The sequence below is a fragment of the Octopus sinensis genome, linkage group LG3 (genome assembly GCF_006345805.1).
Source record: "Octopus sinensis linkage group LG3, ASM634580v1, whole genome shotgun sequence".
Lineage (NCBI taxonomy): Eukaryota > Metazoa > Mollusca > Cephalopoda > Octopoda > Octopodidae > Octopus > Octopus sinensis.
The window spans coordinates 74,930,329-74,939,891 of NC_042999.1; the positions used below are offsets into that span (position 1 = coordinate 74,930,329).

Sequence of the window (9,563 nt, forward strand, 5' to 3'; positions counted from 1 at the left end):
TGGGCCGAGAGGAAACTGTCCCTAAAAGGTCGGGCGGAGGTGGCGAACTCGTACATCGCGTCCGTCATCTACTTGTCCCGACCCTATCATCACCAAACTAGAACGCATTCTCTTTCGCTTCTTGTGGAAAGGATGCGTCCCGATGGTCAGGCGATCCATTTGCTGTCAACTCCCGTTAAAAGGAGGACTGGGCATGCCGTGGTTGATGATGCGCAGAAACGCGCTGAGACTACGACATTTCAGGCTCTACGTAGACGACAGTGAACAGGTGTGGTCGCCGTTTGTGAGGCACGCTTTCCCGCAACTCGTCTCCATGACCGAACTGCAGTCGCGGATCAAAAAGAGGCCGAGGAAGGGCGAATGGCATCGCGAGTGTCGCGTTGCTCTCAAGCAACTCTGCCGTCCCAGGTCGACCTTGAGTGACTCCAACACAACCCAAGCATTCTATAGGGAATTAGCGGAGGGGAGGTACGACGACGAGCTCGGGGCGAACCTGGACGTCGACGAGGAATACCTGACCCGCCTGTTCGGGACGACTTTCGGGCCAGGGCCCATGGACAACTTCCAGAGATCCCTGGCCTGGCAGTGCTACCGAGAAGCGCTACCCGTTCGGGATAAGCTCTACAGACACGGCTCGAGAAACACGGGGCCGACCTGCCCGAGATGCGGTCAGAGCGACGAAACCTTTCTGCACGCATTCGTGCAGTGTCCAACAATTTCCGACCTGTGGGTTTATGTCGAACAACTGCTGTCACGTGTGGGACGAGTCGGTTTATCAGCTGAGTCTATCGTCAGTATTGTCACGCCTCCTTCCTTCAAACGGGAAGGAAGAGCTATTTTCATCATCCTTGTGGCTATGGCGAAAGAATGTATCTGGTGGACGCGTCTGAAAGGATTAGAGGCAAACACTTTCCTCTCTGGTCAATCTCTTATCAACTTCTTCAAGTATCACTTGAAAGGGAAAGTGAGAGTAGAGAGGCAAGTTTTGTCTAGCGAATGTTTTAAAAAAAGATGGGTGAATGTAGCAAGGATGGCACGTATGAATGACGAAGCCACCTTGAGCATAATCCTATGAACCCGGAAATTGAAAATAGAGGGTTACCCACTTCCAAAAAAAAGTGGTGGCATGTAACAATATTGACCGAGGTTACCGTGGTGTTTTCCGTAGGCTTTTCTTCCCACGGATAAACCTTATCTGCTTCCCCCTTTACACCATACATCATGACACTGTGATACACGATCCCTATTGATCGTTTTTTCCTTTCTTTTTTTCTTCCCTTTTTTCTTCCCTTTTTTCTTTTCTTTTGTTTCTTTTCCCTTTTTTTTCTTCTTTCCCTCTTACAATCCCTTTTGATCGAAAACCTACCCCACTTTTTTTTTCTCCAAAAAAAGAAAAGCTCTACTTTGTAATCTGTCCCGTTTGTGTGCAGCCCTGTGTGGCTAATAAAGAAATCTATCTATCTATCTATCTATCTATCTATCTATCTATCTATCTATCTATCTATCTATCTATCTATCTATCTATCCATACATCCATACACACACATATATATATGTGGTGTGTGTGTGTGTGTGTGTGTGTGTAATAATTTTTGTGTATCGACTTGCGTCAGTTGCCTATCCTTACATTTACTCCTCTACCTGCTCAAGTTTAAACCTCTTGAGCACTATGAAGTTAAATGATTTAGATAGAGACTTGTTGTTGTTGAAGGATAAAGCTGAACTATTAGCATCTTGCCTACAAGAAAAGTGTTTGCTTGAGCAAGATGTTTGTATTACTCATTTCAGGAAGAGAAATAGGGATCTTACTTCATGCTTCTCCTTTGTTTCAGTAATAACGCTGATGAGTTATTTCGCTGTTTGTTCCAAGAGGGGTGTTATGAAAACATGCATGTGCTCCTCAATGCCATAAAGTATACAAATTACGGCTGGAAAATATGTGGAGACTTAAAGGTGATTGGAATGTTGATGGGAATACAATCTGGGTTCACTAAATATTGTTGCTTTTTATGCCTATGGGACAGTTGTGCAACTAACAAGCACTATGTGCAATCAGAGTGGCCTTTGCGAAAATCATATGAGCCGGGTGTTTCTAGCGTCCAGAGTAAGCCACTTTTAAACCCAGAAAATGTTCTTCTTCCCCCTCTTCACATAGAGCTTGGCCTCATGAAACAATTTTTGAAGACACTTACCAGGAAAAGCTCAAAAGGTTTTGAATATGTGAAGGCCAAATTTCCAAAAATCACCGAGGAAAAACTATTCATAGGTCCGCAGATAAAAGAACTCCTGAAGGACAACCACTTCCTCACAACACTGGATGAGATTGAGCTTAAAGCCTGGGAATCCTTCAAATGACTCTGTGAAAATTTCTAAGGCAACAAGAGACCTCTAGAGTTTAGAAATGGAGTGAAATGTTTTCTAGACTCCTACGCTGCAAAGGGCTGTCGGATGTCACTAAAAGTCCATTTCCTTGATTCTGGCCTTTTTTGCAGAGAACCTTGGAGCAGTGTCTGATGAGCAAGGGGAACGCTTTCATCAAGATATTGCATCGATGGAACAATGATATCAAGGATTTTAGGAATGCAAGAATGTTAGCTGACTACTGTTGTATGTTATACAGGGATGAACCTGAGGCAAAACACCATAAAAAGTCCAAATCCCAAAGATTTTCAGTTGTTATGCATTTGAGTGTATTGTAACTTATTTGTACACAATAATTTTAATTTTGTACAATAAAAAGCCATGAAATTATCGTATCTTGTAATCCATATACTTTACATAGACATGTTTTACGTATACTGTAAGTTAAAACAGCAGGTGTCATTAACATCAAAATGTGACCTGACAGAGGAAATCGGACTTCAGATTTGTAATCATTGGCTAAAATATAGGTTTCAGCATATATTGCAATTTGTATGAATCACCAGTAAAAATCCCAGTGTTGTAATGAATGCATAAAGAAACCAGTCTCAGTGCTGGGAGTGCTTCTTTTCTTTCTTTCTTTTTTTCTCTCAATGCTATAATAAATTTTATAACCACCAAAACAAACTGTGGTAGATGAAAACTGAAAGAAACCTGCCAATATACATACACACACACACACACACATATGTATATATATATATATATATATATAATATAAATAATATATATATATATATATGCATATATACATATGTATATGTACATACTTACATCTATACGTATATATATATATATATATATATATATATATATATATATATATGCATATGTGGGCACAGGTCGTCCTGAAGCGTGTACAACAAAAAAATACGAAGCATGAGTACATGGAATATGAACTATTTTTTTGAACAATGAAAGACACACAAGACATCCAACATAAAGAATGACCCTTCATCAGTTGTACAGCAACTGCAGGAGAAATACCTAGCCAAAGATAAACCCTTATACTGGGCTTTTGTGGACTTGGAGAAAGCCTTTGATAGGGACCCCTGATTCATTATCTGGTGGGCAATGCAGCACTAGGGATTGACAAATGGTTAATAAGGGAAGTACAGGCCCTTTACAGAGATGCCTTTAGTAAGGTTAGAGTTGGCAATGAGTATAGTGAAGAATTCCAGGTAGAAGTAGGGGTCCACCAAGGATCAGCCCTCACCCCACTCTGATTCATCATAGTCCTTATTCATCATAGGCAATAACAGGAATTCAAGGCAGGTTGCCCCTGGAAGTGCCTCTATGCTGATGACCTGGCTCTCATATTTATTTATTGCCCACAAGGGGCTAAACATAGAGAGGTCAAACAAGGACAGACAAAGGGATTAAGTCGATTACATCAACCCCAACTGGTACTTAATTTATCGACCCCAAAAGGATGAAAGGCAAAGTCGACCTCGGCAGAATTTGAACTCAGAACGTAACGTCAGGCGAAATACCGGTAAGCATTTCGCCCGACGTGCTAACGTTTCTGCCAGCTCGCCGCTGGCTCTCATAGTAGAATCACTACCAGAACTAGAGAAGAAATTTCAGGTGTGGAAGCAAGGTTTAGAATCAAAGAGCCTTAAAGTCAATGTCACAAAAACCAAAGTCCTAGTAAGTAGGAAGGCGAACACATCACAAACTGCTTCAGGTAGATAGTCTCGCTCGATCTGTAGAAAAGGTGTAGGTAGAAACTCCATAAGATGTACCCATAAGAGGTGTAGCAACATCAAAGGAAGGTTAACCGGGAAGATAGCTTTCGTGTGCGGCAGATGCGCAGGGGCAATAAACACCACAGATGCTCAGAAAATAGATTCCATCACATGCCAGGGGAAGAAACTAGAAGTAGTCCATAGCTTCTGATACCTAGGTGTCAAGTCTGTAGTGGGGGTGGATGCTCAGAGAGCGTTACCACTAGAATAAGAATAGCCTGGGCAAAGTTCAGAAAGTTCCTACCTCTACTGGTGACAAAGGTCCTCTCGCTCAGAGTGAAAGGCAGATTGTACGATGCATGTGTGCGAACTGCCATGCTTCACAGCAATGAAACATGAGCCATGTCTGCTGAAGACATGCGTAGGCTTGAAAGAAATGAAGCTAGTATGATCCACTGGATGTGTAATGTCAATGTGCACACACGACAGAGTGTAAACACCCTGAGAGAAATGTTGGACATAAGAAGCATCAGATGTGGCATGCAAGAGAGATGATTATGCTAGTATGGTCATGTACTAAGAAGTGTCACTCCCAAACAGTGAAATGGACCCGTGGTAGACGGAGACCCAGGAAGATATGGGATGAGGTAGTGAAGCATGACCTTCGAACATTGGGCCACACAGAGGCAATGACGAAAGACCGAGACCTCAGGCTGTAACTGAGAAGACCCGGCAAGTAAAGTGAGATCACAGCTGTAGCCTACACCAGTGTTGCATAACCAGCCCACTTGAAAAATAAGAAGTAGTTTTGGATGGTCGGGCGACATGCCATGCTTGAGGAGACCTATTGAGTCAAGTACTCATAACCAAAATCAAATCAAATGGAAATTGTAGTTGTGGCTGATGCTAATGCCGCCTAACTGGCTCTCATGCTGGTGGCACGCAATAAGCACCATTCATGCGTTAGTCGTTGCCAGTGCTGCCTGACTGGCTCCCCGTGCTGGTGGCACATAAAAAGCCCCATCCAAACGTGGCCGATGCCAGCCCCCTCACCCCGTCTGGCTCCTGTGCCAGTGGCACGTAAGAAACTCCCACTACACTCTTGGAGTGGTTGGCGTTAGGAAGGATATCCAGCTGTAGAAATGTTGCCAGATCAGATTGGATCCTGGTGCGGCCTCCTGCTTGCCAAACCCCAGTCAAACCGTCCAACCCATACCAGCCTGGAAAACGGATGTTAAACGATGATGATGATGATATATATATATATATATATATATATATATATATATATATATACATATACATATACATATACATACATATATATATATATATATATATATATATATATATATATATATATATATATATATATATATATATATATATATATATATATATATATATATATCATCATCATCGTCATCATCATCGTCGTTTAACGTCCGTTCTCCATGCTAGCATGGGTTGGACGGAAGCCAGAAGACTGCACCAGGCTCCAGTCTAATCTGGCAATGTTTCTACAGCTGGATGCCCTTCCTAACGCCAACCACTCCGTGAGTGTAGTGGGTGCTTTTTACGTGCCACCTGCACAGGTGCCAGGCGGGGCTGGCAACGGCCACGGTCAGATTGGTGTATTTTATGTGCCACCGGCACGGAAGCCAGTCGAGGCGGTGCTGGCATCGGCCACGAGTCGGATAGTGCTTTTTACGTACCACCAGACCAGGGATCCTGGCTGGTTCAATTCGATTTCGATTTCGCTTGCCCCAACATGTCCTCACAAGCAAAGGGGGTTGGCATGGGTGCCTGTCGTACGGTCGCATTGGAGTATTTTACGTGCCACGGCCACGAGTCGGATAGTGCTTTTTACGTACCACCAGACCAGGGATCCTGGCTGGTTCAATTCGATTTCGATTGCCCCAACATGTCTTCACAAGCAAAGGGGGTTGGCATGGGTGCCTGTCGTACGGTCGCATTGGAGTATTTTACGTGCCACGGCCACGAGTCGGATAGTGCTTTTTACGTACCACCAGGCCAGGGATCCTGGCTGGTTCAATTCGGTTTCGATTTCGATTTCGCTTGCCCCAACATGTCTTCGCAAGCATGGGGGGTTGGCATGGGTGTCTGTCGTCGGATGAGGTTCTATATCGACTTCGCTTGCCTCAACCGGTCTTTGTGTCCAAGGGAGGAAAGGCATTCATAAGTGGGCTGGGCTCACTTGTCCTGCCTGGTCTTCTCACGTACAGAATATTTCCAAAGGTCTCGGTCTCTGGTCATTTCCTCAGTGAGGCCTAAAGTTCGAAGGTCGTGCTTCACCACCTCGTCCCAGGTTTTCCTGGGTCTACCTCTTCCACGGGTTCCCTCAACTGCCAGGGATTGGCACTTTCTCACACACCTATCTTCATCCATTCTCGCCACATGACCATACCAGCGCAATCGTCTCTCTTGCACACCACAACTGATGCTTCTTAGGTACAACATTTCTCTCAAGGTGCTAACGCTCTGTCGAGTATGTACACTGACATTACACATCCATCGGAGCATACTGGCTTCATTCCTCACGAGCTTACGCATGCCCTCAGCAGTCACGGCCCATGTTTCGCTGCCATGTAGCATGGCTGTTCGTACACACGCATCATACAGTCTGCCTTTTACTCTGAGCGAGAGGCCTTTAGTCACCAGCAGAGGTAAGAGCTCCCTAAACTTTGCCCAGGCTATTCTTATTCTAGCAGTTACACTTTCAGCGCACCCACCCCAACTACTGACTTGGTCACCTAGATAACGGAAGCTATCAACTACTTCTAGTTTTTCCCCCTGGAAAGTGACGGAAGTTGTTTTCTGCAGATTTTCGGAGGTTAATGCTCCCGAGCATCTGCCACATACAAAAACTATCTTCCCAGTTAGCCTACCTTTGACATTGCTGCACCTCTTATGTGTCCATAGCTTACACTGGGTACATCTTATGTATATATATATATATATATATATATATATATATATATATATATACTGAATAATAAATATTTAATAGTTTATTGAATATTGAGTCTGGTAAGTTACAATTTTATTTATTTTATAAATTTTGTTAAATTTTTGTTATATTTCTATTATAATTTCGTTAAATTATAATTTTGTTATATTAATCTATTTGTATGCAATCTCTTTATATTTGAAATAGTTTTATTTAGTTGTTTACTTAATCCATTTTATTTTATATAGAAGTATAGATTAGTAGATTAATTTTTTAGATTTAATTTAATATTTACCTCTATTATGTATTGTAGTATGATTATAGACATTTATATATATATATTTATTTATAATTTATGTGGATGTGTGTGTTTGTATATATGTGTATTTGATGATGTGTGTGTGTATATATATATATATATATATATGTATATGCATTTATTTATTTGTATGTGTGTGGGTGTGTATATATTGGTGTAAGTGTATATATTGAGTATTGTATGTATGTATATGTATGTATGAGTGTGCATATGTGTATGGGTGTAAGTGTGTGTATATATGTGTGTATATATGTATATGAATGTATGTGAGTATGTATGTGTATATGTGTATGTATATGTATATGTATGTATATGTGTATATGTGTATATATGTATATGTATATGTATGGATATTTTATTATATATTTATGTATACGTATGTATGGTTATAATACAAATTTTGATTAGTATATATAGATTTGTTATGATCACTAATTTTAGCTTATGATATAAGGGTATGGGTAATAATTTATAATATGTAGTGGGGTATGTATTTATTAATCTTATAAGATTTTTAGAATATATTTAATAATAAGTGGTTTTTAATCATTTAATTTATTTTGTATTAAGTTTCATTTATCATAGTTATTTTATTGATAAATATTATAGTATAGAGAGATTTTATTCTTTATTTGTGAATTCATTCTTTTTACAATGATAAACATATAATTTTCCATTCATAATCTTTAAATAACGTAGGTTCCTCACGCGCAAAGAATTCCTCAACAATTTATTCTATTTTTTTGCTAATAACGTAATTCTATGAGTATTCTTTTAAACGCTGTATAAGACGTTTTTGATACAAAATTAGTTCATTGTTTAAAACTCGCCAAGAAAAGTATGTATCTTTTAAGATCTTCAAATTGTTAATTTTTAATATTGTATAAGCCTTAGGAGTAATAATATTCTCCTTATGTAAATATTGTTGTTTATGTAATGATCTAATTATCGTAATTTTCTATGTTATTAGATATTAAATAAATTAGATAAACTTTGATAAAATTAGATATGTTTCGACTAAAGATGGTCTAGGCCATGTCTAATTTAATAGAATAATTTATATTAGATAATTATTCCCATTCATAATTATGTTTATAGTACTTATAGTATTTATTTAATACTATATTACTAAGAATTGAATATTTCTATAAGTATTTTACATAAGATTTTGAAAGTCAGTTTAAGTTAGTTTATTTGTATTTTGAAATTAGCTATTTCATCTTTAAATATGAAATATTAAATATATTAGGTTTTCATTATATACAATTGTTTATAGAGATTATTATAGATCTTGATTATAATATTTATATATATTTTCATTGATAATTTATATATATTAGTCATTTTACATATCTATGTAATTAGATATAGACTAATATTGGTATTAGAATATGGGTTTTCTACCTATAAATTAAAGTTAATATTTAACATTATAGTCGATTTCGACATAATCATATTTAATAATAGAGTTTATTATAAGTAAATTATTATTTTAGATTATATATATTATTTATATCTTAAAAATATTGATTATATTTTAGATTTTGAAACCACCTGATGAATGACTGCGACTCATAAATTTGATGACAGTAGCCAGGAAACGATTGTAGTGGATATTAATTATATTTTTTAATAATTGTTACATATTTAAATAATATAAATTAATTTATGTATTGAATTAAGTCTTTCATTGTTTGATTTGCCTAATAGTGGTTTTGTCTCTAATTTAATATAATATATATATATATATATATATATATATATATATATGTATATACATACATAGATATATATATAAATATATATATACATACATATATATACATACATACATACATATACATACATACATACACATACATAATTACATATACATACATACATACATATACATACATACATACACATACATAATTACATATACATACATACATACATATATCTACATACATGCATGCATACATATACATACATACATACATACATACATACATACATACATACATACATACATACATACATACATACATACATATACATACATATATAAATATATATTTATATATAAAGGGAAAGTTTACGAAAATAAACAAAAGACGAAGGCAGGTGGAGTACAAACAAACAAATGTATTAGTATAGCGCTCAGGAATAGAAAAAGTCTTTT

At 37.9% G+C, this 9,563-nt stretch overlaps 1 long non-coding RNA gene across 1 annotated transcript in view; it reads left to right on the forward strand.

Moving 5' to 3' along the window:
- The first annotated feature begins 3,239 nt into the window (after positions 1-3,239).
- Positions 3,240-9,563, forward strand: part of LOC118762482 — a 19,408-nt gene continuing 13,084 nt past the window's right edge. The window contains exon 1 of the long non-coding RNA XR_004998236.1: positions 3,240-3,384. This is a non-coding gene — a long non-coding RNA (uncharacterized LOC118762482). The remainder of the gene's footprint in view (positions 3,385-9,563) is intronic.